At 36.2% G+C, this 14,494-nt stretch overlaps 2 protein-coding genes across 3 annotated transcripts in view; both read left to right on the top strand.

The window, feature by feature from the left end:
* The window catches only part of LOC129748415 (protein yippee-like), a 308,978-nt gene that overhangs the window by 114,113 nt on the left and 180,371 nt on the right, over nt 1-14,494 (top strand). The window contains exon 1 of one of the 2 annotated variants that reach the window (XM_055743033.1): nt 12,606-12,735. The exons of the other annotated variant lie outside the window; for it this stretch is intronic. The gene's annotated coding sequence lies outside the window, so the exon portion shown is untranslated. Of the gene's footprint in view, nt 1-12,605; nt 12,736-14,494 lie in introns of those variants that run through there. 2 annotated transcript variants of the gene reach the window in all.
* Nucleotides 12,598-14,494, top strand: part of LOC129748414 (ras-related protein Rab-23) — a 56,954-nt gene continuing 55,057 nt past the window's right edge. The window contains exon 1 of the mRNA XM_055743029.1: nt 12,598-12,735. The gene's annotated coding sequence lies outside the window, so the exon portion shown is untranslated. The remainder of the gene's footprint in view (nt 12,736-14,494) is intronic.

Below are 14,494 nucleotides of genomic sequence, written 5' to 3' on the forward strand. Positions count from 1 at the left end.
ATACTGGGTTATTTTCAAGCGGAACCTACAGAAGACCAAAAAAAAAAACTGCTAAGGACGAGCAGCAGTTCAAGGCAAACTGGCTTTCTGCGGCGAAGAAGGTGGACAAGGTGGCTGTACAAGATCTGATGACAGGGGTTAAGCGTAAGGCCCGGCAATTCGGATTTGGAAAAGCGGAATTCTAACTGAATACTTTTCCTAAATTTTATACTAATTAAACATGAAAATGAAATTTAATTTGATTTTTTAAATAAACGATTTTACTGATTTACACGCGTTTTCCCTTGACCAAATTTTGACCGTATCACCCTTTAGATGAACATCTTTTAAAACAGGATGTTTTGAGTTTCATAAGATAATCTTATGATTTGGTCAAAACATTTTAAGTTTCATAAGAATGTTTTCATAAAGCAGGAAATGGCATAAAAATATGGATTTTTTCTGAGACATTGATAATTTGAGACCCATATCTTGAATTTAATCACTTTATATAAATCTTTTTTTTCACAATCCTGACCATCAGACCAAATTTTATTCCGGTTGAAATTGTCAAAAAAAAAAAACAACGAAAAAAAGATGATTTGTTCGCTAATCTTGTAGTGGGACTTGAAATTCTCCCACAGAATCAGCAGGCACGTCAGTTGTTGGCGGATGTACGGAAAAATCTTGGGAAAATTCGTTACCCGTTTCGTTCTCTGGGCTTTTCGCTTTTGCTCAGCCAGTAAGCTAAAGTGCGGACAAAAATTTCGTAAATTCAAAGTCTATGAATATTTCCAACATAGCTAAGCTTACCTTAGCTTGATTGAAAGTCTATGAATATTTCCAACATATTGTAAAAATTCACAAAAATATAGAATTTTGCTAAATAAACTTACTATGTCAAGAATGTCACGATTACTTTGAATGTATTATTTTTTCTGAATTGCTTCTGATGATAAACAATCTTGTGCGTTTTTTCCTGTTGCTTAGAAAGAATGTGTTCATTTTATTTTCACAAAGCAGTTTCTCCCATTCTTCATAAGAACTTCTTGTGAAAATGAAAGAAATTCATAAGACTCTTATGAAAAATTATTTTGGACTCAAAAAAGAGGTTCATAAAACGTGTCTCATGAAATTCAGAATAGGATTTCTTCTGAGTGTATATATTATTTGGAGGTTGAACCCCCAGATTGCCAAACATCATGCAATTTTGGGACACCCTAATTATGTAGTATCCATGTAAACGTTGTGTTTAATAAATTAGTATAATAATAGGTTTTTTTTTCTATTCCAGGTAAACTTTCTAAATAGTTGAAGCCAGGTAAGCAATAAATCCACTTCAATTCATTCGAATGACCAATTATTTGCAAAGGTCTCATGACAACTTAAAAATAATGAAAACATCGATTTGTTTGTGGATCCAACACACGGAATGCGACTATTTCAGGAACGCAACCAATTTTGTCGCTTCACTTATTGGTTACCTACTGCCTGTGAGCTTATTTTATCATCTTCCCCCCCCCCTCCCCCTCAGATATAAGAGATAAATGTTCCCAGCTGACAGTTGGACGACGGTTTCAGCCAGCCAAACATAGCAGCAAATTACATTTTATCGATCTATGGCTAATTGGCACCTATCATCATCGGGTACTGGCGAACGATGTCGTTAATTAACTGGTGATAACACTTGCCTACGTTTTTGAAATGTCGTATTACATGTTAGTTACTTCAAAAATTTTCTACATATTTTTGAATCTATTTCACAGTTTTATAACACATCATAAGGCCAACAATTGATGCGATATCTTCTTTAAAATCATTACTTGCAGAATTTACAGCCAGATGTTTACCTTGCCACTCTTACCTGCTCATCCCTGTTCACCTCACACTAATAGGGGGAGTGAATGTGGCACAGATAAGTTAAGCCAATGGAAACGGAACCTACTTAGGCTCCAGCAATATCCCCCAAACAACACACCACATTGTAGTCGTTCTAATTCGAAAGATCCATTGGCACATTTACACTCGCAACAAAATTGCGCAATAAATTGGCAAACTTACGGCCATCTCAACTTCATCATCCAAAACAACACGGCAAAAATGACAGGCATGGCATGGGGTCTGGAGCTGAGAAGAAGCGCGAGCCGGCGAAATAGTGTGGCGATTGCTTGAAATGTTTACCTACTTCTACTTGTTTACTCAATTTAAGCCGTATTTTATCCCGGCAGTGGTTGTGATCCGAATGGAAATTACTGGAGTGGAGGTGTTGCTATTTTTTGTTTGTTTGTTTGTTTTTTTGCTATCAACCGGTTAGTGTACCCTCAATTTATTCAAAGTTATTCCGAATATTTTTTCAAAACGGGACTCTACGGGCAAGGTGTAGTCGAGCACTCACCCTTAGTCAAAAGTCAAATCGAGTGGAGCATCTAGGCGTTTAATGAATCATTGAGAAGATAAAATCGGTTCCAGTTTAAGTGTTTGACGAGAATAATACATAAAGGCTTTCCGAGATATTTCAATTGATAGTCACCTGTGGGTTGTTGCTCCAAGGCTAGAGAAAGAGGACTTATGCTACCAAGTCATAATTTTCATTCATCATCATGTTTTCTTAGTTAGAGGAGGCTCTCTATGAATATGTTAAAGTAACTCTTTTTGTAAAACATTGTTTAAGGCACAATCTTTGACATGTTTGATGAAATATAATAATGCTAAGGAAAATAATCGAAAATGTCAATCTCTGAAAGACCATTTTTTTTTAGATATGTCTTTATTTGTATCAATTCATCATTACATTTATATTACATTATTACATTAAATTAGGTGTTCAGCTCAATAATGAACTATTCAGAGCCCTATAGTTAACTAGATAATAAAAAATTATTTATAAGATTTAAATTTGCTGAGCGCAATCAAGTATTCAATGTAGGAGAACATCCTGTAATGGCAAAAATATTTTAAACTTTAAACACTATCCTAAAATAAAACTAATTATAAAGAGAACGAATCTCTGCGATGGAAGACTGCATCGATTTGCCTCTGAAGTTGGAGATGATTTTGTTGGCCATCTCTTCGATCGATTAAATGCCCGCAATCCAATGAAGATCTTCGGTGCTGTGTCAAGGTGGAAGCCGCAAAATCATTTTCAGAACCTTGTTCTGAATCCTCTGGATGGCCTTCTTCCTCGTCGCGCAGCAGCTAGACCAAATCGGAACTGCATACATTATCGCTGGTCGGAATACCTGTTTGTAGATTAACATCTTATTTCGCAGACACAACCTGGATTTCCTGTTGATGAGAGAATAAAGAGATTTAGTGTATTTATTACATTTAGATTGAATATCTTCAATGTGATTTTTAAAAGTAAGATTCCGATCAAGTGTAAGTCCCAGGTACTTCACGTGATCAGACCATTCTAATGAAACCCCATTAAAAGTTATGGAATGATTTTCATTAGGTTTTAAAAATTGAGCTCTTGGCTTATGGGGAAATAAAATAAGTTGAGTTTTGGAAGCGTTAGGAGAAATTTTCCACATTTTCAAGTAATTTAAAAAGAAATTTAAATTTTGTTGCAATCTACTGCGTACCACACGTAAGTTCTAACCTTTGGCTGAAAGCAAATTATCGTCAGTAAATAATACCTTCTGGTACATCAGGAAGATCAGAAGTAAAAATATTGTATAAATTTGCCCAAGTATACTGCCCTGAGGGATACCAGCTCTAATGGGTGTCCTTTCAAAGCATGAATTTTGATAGCTTACTTGTAAGGTTCGGCTAGTCAAATAATTTTGTATAATTTTGGTGAGATGTACGGGAAAATCAAATCGAGCTAATTTAGCTACTAAACCTTTGTGCCAAACACTGTCAAAAGCTTTTTCAATATCAAGAAGAGCAACACCAGTTGAACAACCTTCAGATCTGTTAGCGTTTATCATATTAGTTACACTCAAAAGTTGTTGTGTAGTAGAATGTCCATGACGAAAACCAAATTGTTCATCAGGGAAAATAGAATTCTGATTAATGAGGATCATCATTCTATTCAAAATAACTCTCTCGTATAGTTTACTTAAAGATGGAAGCAAACTAATTGGTCGATAACTTGAAGGCTCTGAAGCACTTTTTCCAGGTTTTAAAATTGGAGTTACTTTGGCATTTTTCCATTTATTTGGAAAATAAGCCAAGTGAAAACATTTATTGAAGATTTTAACTAAAAAATTTAAAGTGCTTTCAGGCAACTTTTTAATAAGAATATAGAAAATCCCATCTTCCCCCGGGGCTTTCATATTTTCAAATTTTTTGAAAATCAATTTAAGTTCACCAATATTTGTCTCACAAGAACTTTCAAATACATTTTGTTTAGAAAGAATATCATCAAATTCAAGGGAAATTTGAGCATCAATTGGACTTACAACGTTTAAATTAAAATCATGAGCAGACTCAAATTGTGGGGCTAATTTTTTAGCTTTTTCTGCATTAGTTAAAAGAAGTTTATTCCCATCTTTCAAAGTGGGAATTGGCTTCTGGGACTATTTCAGAATTTTAGTCAATTTCCAAAATGGCTTTGAGTAGGGTTTTATGTCCTCTACTGCTTTTGCAAAATTTTCATTACGAATAAAGTTTAAACGACGTTTGATTTCTTTTTGAAGGTCGCAATAAATAAATTTCAAATAAGGATCCCTAGTTCGTTGATATTGGCGTCGACGAATGTTTTTCAGTCATATCAAAAACTGAAGATCATCATCGATCAAAGGTTGATTAAATTTATGTTTAACTTTAGGTATTGAAGTGGTTTTAGCATTGACTATTGAAGTTCTCAAATTTTCTACAGCCAAATCAATATCTTCAATTGAATTCAGTGGAACGTTTACATCTAAATTACGTTCAATAAAATTACTATATCGCTCCCAGTCAGCTTTTTGAAAGTTAAAAGTTGATTTTTAAGATAAGTTAACCACCGTTAATTAATTTTGTAAATTTATTTTTCGGCATATCGGTGAAAAGTAGTTATGAAATTGATAAAGATGGATAGAGAAGTGAGAAGAAAATTTACAGATGTTGAAAAGAGCGAAAGAGCATTTTTGCTCGGTACTACTTCTCCTAAATAATGAAATGTTGCAGGGTAAAGTATGGTGTACGTTAAAAAGTTTCCTCGCAAAATGCTCTTTCGCTCTTTTCAACATCTGTAAATTTTCTTCTCACTTCTCTATCCATCTTTATCAATTTCATAACTACTTTTCACCGATATGCCGAAAAATAAAGTTAAAAGTTGATTTTAAAGGGTTTTCAATGGGACTTTGGGATAAAGAAAAAGTTACTGGAAGGTGGTCTGAATCGAGGTCCGCATGAGTAACTAATTGACTACAATGCTCGCCTAAATCCGTTAGAACCAAATCAATTGTGGAGGGATTTCTAATCGAAGAGAAACAAGTATGCCCATTAGGATATTCAACAGTATAATAACCTGCAGAGCAGTCATTAAATAAAATATTCCCATTTGAATTTGATGAAATATTATTCTAAGATCGGTGTTTTGCATTAAAGTCACCAATAATAAAAAAAATAGATTTGTTTCTGGTGAGTTTTTGTAAATCTCCCTTCAAAAAATTTTTCTGTTCACCGCTACATTGAAAAGGCAAATATGCGGCAACAATTATAATTTTCCCCATAGAAGTTTCTAATTCAATTCCAATTGTTTCTAAGACTTTTGTATTGAAAGAAGGAAGAAGTCTACGACTATTGATGACAATAGCTACACCCCCACCCTGTCGATCAAGTCGATCATTTCGCAAAATTTTAAAGAAAGCATTGCTTTTCAAGTTATTGTCCGGCTTTAAAAAAGTTTCAGTGATGGCAGCAATATGTATGTTTTGGGTTTTCAAAAATATAAAGAACTCATCTTGGTTAGCCAGCAAAAATCTAGCGTTCCAATTCATAGAATTTAAAAATCTATTTGGATCCATGAGGGATTCGTAAAGTCATAATAATTTTGTTAGCATAATTAAAAGAAGTTTGGAAAGCTTCAAACATTGAATTTGCTTTCAACATAAGTTGCATCATTTCCATTAAATTTTGATGCAAAAATTTTAATTTTTCCTCAGTAATCTCACCCAAATCAACAAAATTGTTAGGATCAGAAAATGAAGGAGAAGAACAAGTATTTGAATTTCGGGGAAGACCATTTTAATGTAACTTTTTCTACGTTCTAAGTTAACAGTATAACTTTTTAAAAGAACGTATTAATGTTGGTTGGTGAGTTTCTAAAATAATGTAAGTTTTACTTAATTAATTTTTATATAAAAGTTGAAAGCATTAATTCCGAATTTGTCAAATCAAGTAACACTTCAAAATTAATATTTTTCTTAAAACTTAACTCAACACTTAAGTAGGTAGGATGACAATTGAAATATGAGAAAAATTCATGATTAAATTTCAAAACCCAAACCCAAAACATATTTCTTTGATTAATTGAGGCCCTCCCTCTTTCCATTAGGGAAATATAGAGCGGGGAGGGTGCCTCTTTTATAATTTTTATTTAATTCAAAAACTAATTAAGCAAATGGAACCAAATTTAGCATGGGATGATAGAATGATAATTTGAGACCCCTCCCTTATCCAATTGGCGAAATAGGAGAGAGTGAGGTGGAACCAAAATATTAAATGTTTCCTTAAATCTTTGGCGTAACTCTCTCTTCCGAGTGGGGAAATAGGAAGAGGGAAGGGGGTTCCTGAACAATTTTTTTACATTACTCGAAAAAAGTTTAAGTAAATGGAACCATATTTGGCATGGGATTGTTTTTGAGTACGAGAAATATTTCTATGATTATTTGAGAAGTAACAGCCAAAAGTTTGGGATCAGTCTTCTAAAACATGCATTTTTATTTCACGCTGAAGTTTCATCATTTTCTGATGATTTTCATCAAAAAATCTGACCGTTGATAAAATTATGCAAATTTGTTTTGATCATAACTTATTTCTCTCATAAGTTATTGCAGATCGGATTGGCTTCTTTAGAAGCTGATAAATTGGACTTTATTTGGAAGGCTTAGCTATCATAAATGATTATTATCCGACCTTTAACCAAAATAAGAACATTAGTTTTTAAATGAGTATGAAGTTGAAATAACATAGAACATTTGATTTCAAGATTTTTACTTTGAATAACTAATTCAAAGGCTTTCAAATAAGCCAATTCGATCTGCAATAACTTGTTAGACAAGTTATGCTTAAAACAATTTTGTATTTTTTTTTCACGGTCGGATTGTTTGGTGAAAATCATCAGAAAATGATAAAAACCTTAGCTAATGTTCTGAAGAAGTTAGTCTTCAAAAATAATTCAACTAAATATCCATAAAGCAAGTTCAACTCATTAGCTTCCAAATCAGCTTACCAGATAAACAATACGTTGTTTTATAACAGAGATGTGCGTGAAATAGAAATGCATGTTTTAGAAGACTGATCCCAAACTTTTGGGAAGAGAATCGAGAAATCACAACACCATTTTTATATCGTCTTACCAATCCGACATCTTAAAAAGTGTACCACCTCATCAGATGGAGGACGAGGGATAGTTATTTGTCCTACATCCATAGAAGAGGTTGCAAAAATCCAATGCCTATTTAGCCAATCTCTGTGCCAAAAATGCGCTGAAATGTGCACTGTGCCGAAGACGGTTGTAGTGAATAGGAATAGCAATATAAATAAATAAAAAAATATATTTTGATAAAGAGTAAAAGCATGAGCAATAAGCAATTTTGTCCTACGTCATTTAATTTAAAACTTATTAAACTTGAGAGAAATCTCAAAACATATTTAAGCGTGCTAAGAAACAGACTATAAGCGCAAGCTTTCGAGAAAAGGATAGACCTATCAGGTGTCACGATTAAGAGAAAGAGAGAGAGAGAGTGAAACGTGAGGTTGACGGGAATACGACAACGGTATCTTTGAAAAAGCACTACTGGCACAAGGAGTCGAGCTCCCAACCAAAATGATGCATGACCAATACATTCAAGCGATTCAAGAAAAACATTTTATGGGATTTCCTTCCTATTGGATTATTCATCCCAGATACAAGAAAATTTAAAAAAAAATCACATCAGCCGTTGGGAGAGTCGAACTAACTTCATCAATTATATCGTCTTGCCAGTCCGACAGGTTAAGGTTAATGCTGGCGGACACAAATCGAATCATCCCCGATCGCGTTCTGTTCTTATGCCAATGATGCTATGATATTGATTACTCACGATTGGCATAGAGGCTGAATTTTGGGTGTAGGAAGCGATGATACAATACTTAGCATAACTCGAGAGCTTATCTAAGAAAAGGAAGCATAAATATTTCACAAACAAAAGGATTAGGGCACGAGAAATGATTTTTTTTTATTTGAGGCATCACCTATCTTCCAATGAGTATGATGGTGGAGGGGCCCTAATTTGTTGGCATAACTTTAAAATAAATCAAGCAAATGGAATCAAATTTGGCATGGAAAGGGGGGTTGGGTACGACATATGTTTCTAAGATTGTTATAAATACGAATAAGGCTATGATCATTTAGTATCTGGGCACTTTATCTCGGTGATAGCTACGTTACTAGAGCTTGGATATGCATAAATTTACTGGCGTTTTGTTGGTTATGAAAAGGACTGCCTATTTTTTTAAACGAGAAATTTTTTTATATTTCTACATTAACACCTTCTTTTTATCCATAGAAAGTTTTTCGATCAAATGAACAGTTTTGAAAATACACACGTTTATAACTACCCGGATTCTAAATTATCATAGCCTTAAATAGAGAAGTATCGTTTTTTTCAGAGCAAAGTAGGAAAGTAGAAAAATTTCATTTTTTATATTATTATCAAACAAATGGAGCCACATACGGTAAGTGACGTTACTCAGATACCAACATGGAAATTCGTGGGGGGCCTTCTCACTTTGGATGAACATTCTGGAGAATCCATACCAATAAAACATACAGTTTGTCATAATTAGAGAACTCATCGAACTTACAAACACAAAGTAAAAATTTCATATTAAAAAAAATAAATTTAAAGATCAAGTTACACTAAATAAGATGCAGTTCTCATTTTTAAACAGTTGTTTCTGATTTATGCTAAAATTGATTTGAAATTATACCTATAAAAAACTTAAAAATTTAGATTATTTGGACAAATTTCCATTATTTTTGCAAAGTGCTGCGAAGCACACCGGGTCAGCTAGTTATCGTTATAAACTCAAAGTTTCAGTGAAACATCTATAAGGAGTATCCGCGTATCCTTCACTGTAGAATGTACTTAGATAGCTTTATACAATGATTATCGTATTTACTTGTAACTGACGATATGTGGAAGTTTAATCTTTCTAATAACATTATTAACGACCAAACATTCAAAGAAAAATGCCACTAAAAGCAGCTGTTTTCTTCCCTTAGCACTTCCATAGGTCCCACAAAGTTTTGGTTGGATCTGGAATCTAGTGTGTCCACCCCGAAAACCGATCATGGACTGAGAACTCCTCCAATTTGCATTCATGCATTCATAAGTCATTCACAGAGGAAAGTATTGCATATTTTTTTGAATACATTCCTCTAAGGATTCATCACCCATGTGAAATACAACAGAAAATGATTGTTGTCTTTTCGGGGGTCTACTTAGTGTAAATAATTTTTGATATTTCCGGAACCGAAATTTGAACCTAGTGTATCAGGTTCCTCGTATACCAGAATTCAATACATGAGCCCTACACGACAGCAACAAGTGAACTCCAATTTTCAAAATTTTAACACCTAATTTTCAACTTCTTATCGTGTTACCTAATGAAAATCGGGGAATAAATTACGTGCTTCTCTGGAACTTCCATCGTCTTTACTATTCAAATGCATGCGAGATTGGAAATTATACAAAAAGTTGATGATTTGGAGCTTACTATGCATGCTTACCAAGATTCTTGGATTCGATTCTATGTTTTCCTCAGTTTTTCTTCTATTATACTTTTCGGAGGTAGCATTTATGCAAATGCAAATGTGTAGAAGGGCACTGAAGTTTTCCGAGAACGAAAACGTTTGGCTCGAGCATACGAATGAAAACTATTCGAGCGAATTACATCCTTTGTCTCCGATTTCAATGTCGCCCCATGGGGCAAAACGGAGCAGTATTGAAAATCGTGTTGATCCGTTTTGAATTTTCCTTCAGCTAATGACCTTCAACAACTGTTTTCGTCATCTATGAACGGTTGTGGTTTTTTTTCAGCGAATTTGTTAGATAATTTTCTTATTTTAACCTGTTTAGCATTTTCCAACAAACAACTAGATTTTCTCACAACGTCATTTTCCGACCTCACACTAACTCGATAAATGATGCATTTGGTAGTGTGCGTGTTCACGATACCTATACAGAAAAGCACTCACATCGCAGTGTTCCGCTGTATTGGAAGAAAAGCTTCACTTCGTCTTTTATGTTTATGTTGCTTTTGCGATCCGATGATGTTGGGTAAACTCAACTTCATGCACACCACCATCATCGCATTAGTTAGTGGGCCAGTGGGATGAAGAGCATAAGTTTGTTCGCCTCGGTTCGTTTATGCGGAGGATGGTTATTCAGCTTGTTGTTGATGTCTGGCTGCATGTTGCTAACTGACTAACTGCAATTGCCACAGGTGTAGTAGTGATATCTTTGATGCTCTATACTTTTGCATTATTAGCATAACAGTGTACAGGTGGGGGTGGGGGGTGGTTGAAGCGTTGAATTGGTCCTTCTCCGCTGTTCTGACTCTCTGTTGTGATGAGAATGTGTTGATTTATTTTGGTTTTTTTCAATGTTTGTTTATTTCTCGATCGTGTATTTTTTCTCTTCATTTGGCTAGCACGAGCACAATGAAACGGCGCAGCCGAAACATGAAGCAAGCAGCCAAAAGAGAAAAAAAACAAAGTACATAGTCAGAATGGATGTAAACTGAAGGTTCTGTTGATGTTATGTCCGTTCGTTGGCTGAGTTTCGCATTTTAGGTTTTCGTTCCGTCTGGAAAGCACCGATTCGGAGGGTTTGTGTTGGCGCGCGCGTGTTGTTTTTTTTAGCCCCAATTGAAGCGAGTAGTCAGCATCAGTAGGGGAGGTTGAATAAACTACACGTTGAAGCTGGTCGTGGTTGATTTTTTTCTGAAAACTTGGCTTTTCCCAGGTGGCCGTCGAAATCTTGAAAACAGTACTCGGAACCTATCCAGACGAGTAAGTGTATGTACGTTAAGGGGGGGTCTCACTCGAGAACATCTAAGAAGAGAACTAGAACAAACAAAAAACTAGTGCTCTAGAACCAAAAGGGAAATTCAGGTGAACAACTCTCGCGCGCCTCGGGTGTAGAACGTGGTTGGAAAACAAGTTGAACAGGTTTTTGTTCTGACTCTTTTATGTGATATCGTGAATGCCACACTGCCACACTGGAGGGATCGTTCCTATTCCGATTTGCGAGTTGAGTTGCGAGTGCGAGTCAACAACGTGGACCATCCAAAGAGTGTGTGGGTTGAGTAGCGCAGATTCAACTTCTGTACGTACATGTGAGCCCAAAGTTTCGAACATCCAGCAAACTCCCCAGCAACGGAAGAGAAAGGCACCATCGACTGCGCCGTGGAAAGAAAAGCTCGCAGCCCCGTTGTCATCGTCATCAGCAAGCAAGCAAGCAGCGAGCCCGTCGTACGTAACTTGTGCACTGCCAGAGGAGCAAGAAAAAAAAAAGCTTCAATAAAAGAAAAACTTAACACTGCTGGAGAGCTGAAGACTGCTTCTGCCGGAGGAGTTGGGTAGTTGTTGGCCAACCAACCGATCGCTGGCAAGGTGAAGTCAGTCGTAGTTTGAAGTTGCCACGGATAAGATCTCTCACTGCCGAGAGCCCGTTACGAAATTTCTCCGGTTCCCTCGTTTTCCCCTAACTGGCGTATCTCGAATATTGAAGGTAGTTTAGCAAAGCAGCTGCAAGTGTGGCGAAAGAAGCACCTTGCTGCGTAGTCTTCGTCAGCGGATGCGTTCGGGAATGTTCTGTCAAGGCTGAGAAAGTTGGCATACCTTCCCGTTTTTGTTGTTGTTGTTGTTGTGGCCGACAAGTGTTCCAGCAGAAGAAGCCCATCTGCATGAGTGAGATAGAGGTGAACAGCTAACGAAGATTTTTACTCTTCAGTTTGGCCCTTGTTGGCAAAGTTCTTCTTCGTACGTTCAGTTTCTCGTCAAGTAGAATCGGTCAAGAAAGAATGTTTCCATCATATATTTTCCGCAACTTAATCCAGCAGGGAAATCATTGTGCGTAACGGGTGAGCTTAAGAGCAAGAAAATCATCAAGAAGAAAGTGCCAGGCGTATGTTTCCGCAAAGTGTCTGTGGTGGGTGAGTTTTCAAAGCGTGAAATTTTTCCTACCCTTTCGCGTAATTTTGCTGCTCTCAGAACCTTACGTTAGGCAGTAAAAAATTAAGAGTAAAAGAAATACGGGATTTGTGTTTCCCTATGTGAAGTGAATTAATTTTCTGCTGTGGCGAGCGTGTTGAAATTCGAGCCCCGTTCTATTTTTCAAGTCAAGTTAAGTCAAGTGTTTTTTTTCAAACATCGAACTGAGAAAAAAGAGAAAGAAGCATCGGGTTCAGTCCGAAACACCTGTTTAGTGGAAACTGGAGCCTATCTTATTGAGCGGTCGTTAATTATTATTTGGAGACGCCTGTTGGACGGATCTTTCCGAGAGTACGACTTCAAATTTCGTTTGAGAAATTTTGATAAATATTTACACCGAGGTAATTTATAAACTTTTCTATTATGATTATTGTTTGAATTTTAACCTTATGCACGCTCACTTTCGAATGAAAGCTAAACAAAACTCGTCAACCTGTAGATTAGTCGTTAATTTCCAAATAAATATACCAATAATGACAAAGATTGTTCGCTGGTTATGTCGAAAATTTAATATGTAAGAAAAACATTTCATTATTAACATTTGGTGGTGTAGTTGAACTCATTTTTTTCAGAATCTATTTTTATTACTTTTACAAATAGCAGTAAACAACAACTTTGTATAGATATGTATTTTCCCTTTTCTAGTCTTAAGTCAATTAGGATCCCGAACTCAGGTTCTCAATTCCTAAGTGTCAATTCCTGACGGATTGTTTCTTTAATCTCAGATTTTTGCTTGCCTTTTTTTTAATCTGATTATAGCAGGCACGGTCCTATGGGGGGAGGGGGGGGGGGGTGATTGGGATGACCCCCCCCCCCCTAAGGGCAAAAAACTGTTATACAATACCCGAAAAAGCTCGAATTTCTATAAAAAGTTGGATCTTTTCGTAGAAGATGTGCTTTTAAATTCTAAACATTTTCCACTCCGTGGGGGTGTTTATTAAACAAAAAAGTTAATTTATCACTTAAAAGGCTCAAAATTGAAAAAAGCCGGTCCACCAAACTCAAGCAGCTGTAATTTGCGATTCCCTTGACTGAATTATACCAAATAACTTTAGTTGATAAGTAACTCAACAAAAGTGTGTTGTTGAGTGTTGATTTTGAACTTGCTATTAATTAATTAATTTATCTGAAACCTGGTTGCATGCGGGCATCAATAGCGCAGAGTTTTCTGCTAGTTATCAAATTTATAGAGCTGATCGCTCAGCCCAGACTAGCAATCTAGGAAGAGGGGGAGGTGTTCTCATAGCAGTAAGACCATCTCTTTCGTGTAGCGAAGTTGTTCTTCGTCATAGCGCACACCTCGAGCAAACGTGTGTACCTACGCATCAAACTAGGATTTTGTTCGTTATTCATTTGCGCGGTTTATCTGAGTCCTGATTTGACTGCTTCCAGCTACAAATCTCATACGCTCTGCATCGAACAACTATCCGAGCAGCTCTCAAGCACAGATTCATTGTTGGTAATAGGAGATTATAACTTGCCCTACGTTTCATGGATTTTCGACGAAGAATTGAATAGTTTTCTTCCTGATACCGATCTTAACGTTGACGTTCCCGATTTGCTTCAATCGAAGGAATACATTGTCATTAACGCGTTAACAGATTTTGGTTTACATCAAATGAACAACATTAAAAACTCCAACGAGCGTATGTTGGATTTGGCCTTCACAAGCGACTCCACGAGTTTCCAGGTTTTCGAATCCCCTCAGCCACTTCTGCGTGAGGATTCCCACCACCCCCCGTTCGTAGTTTCATTTACTTCAAACACTTTTGAGGATGTTGACGACGCAAGTGACGTTCGGTACGATTTTAGAAACTGCGACTTTAACGAACTCGACTTTATCATACAGCAAGAAAATTGGACCTCCATCCTTGATCCCAGCACGCTTGATGTAGATTCAGCAACTGAGACTTTTTACTCGCGCATTAACGATATTCTAAGTAGAAACGTACCAGCGCGTGCCCGCCATAACCCCAAAAAATTTGAATGGTGGAATCGTGAGCTATCGAATTTAAAAAACCGCCTGAGGAAAGCTATAAAAATTTATAGAGGCAACCCCACCGACATCGCTAAGCAAAACCTCAGGGCAACTGAGATGGA

Source organism: Uranotaenia lowii, chromosome 2 (assembly GCF_029784155.1).
Source record: "Uranotaenia lowii strain MFRU-FL chromosome 2, ASM2978415v1, whole genome shotgun sequence".
NCBI classification, from domain to species: Eukaryota; Metazoa; Arthropoda; class Insecta; order Diptera; family Culicidae; genus Uranotaenia; species Uranotaenia lowii.